This window comes from Morone saxatilis, unplaced genomic scaffold (assembly GCF_004916995.1).
Source record: "Morone saxatilis isolate NCDOM2014 unplaced genomic scaffold, NCSU_SB_2.0 Contig10, whole genome shotgun sequence".
NCBI lineage: Eukaryota > Metazoa > Chordata > Actinopteri > Moronidae > Morone > Morone saxatilis.
Window position 1 is genome coordinate 18,307,091 of NW_023339652.1, and position 296 is coordinate 18,307,386.

The 296-nt window shown below is 39.5% G+C and overlaps 1 protein-coding gene across 2 annotated transcripts in view; it reads right to left on the bottom strand.

Annotated features, from left to right (window-relative positions):
• braf (B-Raf proto-oncogene, serine/threonine kinase) overlaps positions 1–296 on the bottom strand; it is a 26,940-nt gene that overhangs the window by 16,710 nt on the left and 9,934 nt on the right. The window lies entirely within an intron of this gene.

The following is a 296-nucleotide window of genomic DNA, read 5'->3' on the forward strand; positions in this document are numbered from 1 at the left end:
CAAACATACTTTGACTTTCATAGACCATAAATCCTACCAATCATTTTGCAGAAGAATTACAAACTACTTGTGTGCCATCATGAAACGATGTCTAGATTTATTCATTATTTACTAAAATTAACCTTACTTGATCAAAGGAAAGCAATCACCATCATAGAAAGAGTGTCTGACTAGTGGTGGCGAGATGTCTGTGTAACCAGTGAGCTGTCAGGTGTCTGGTAGAGAGAGCATGTAAGGACATAAAGTGGAAAAAGAGAGAAGGGGAAGGTGGGGGTACACACAGTGGATGTGACACA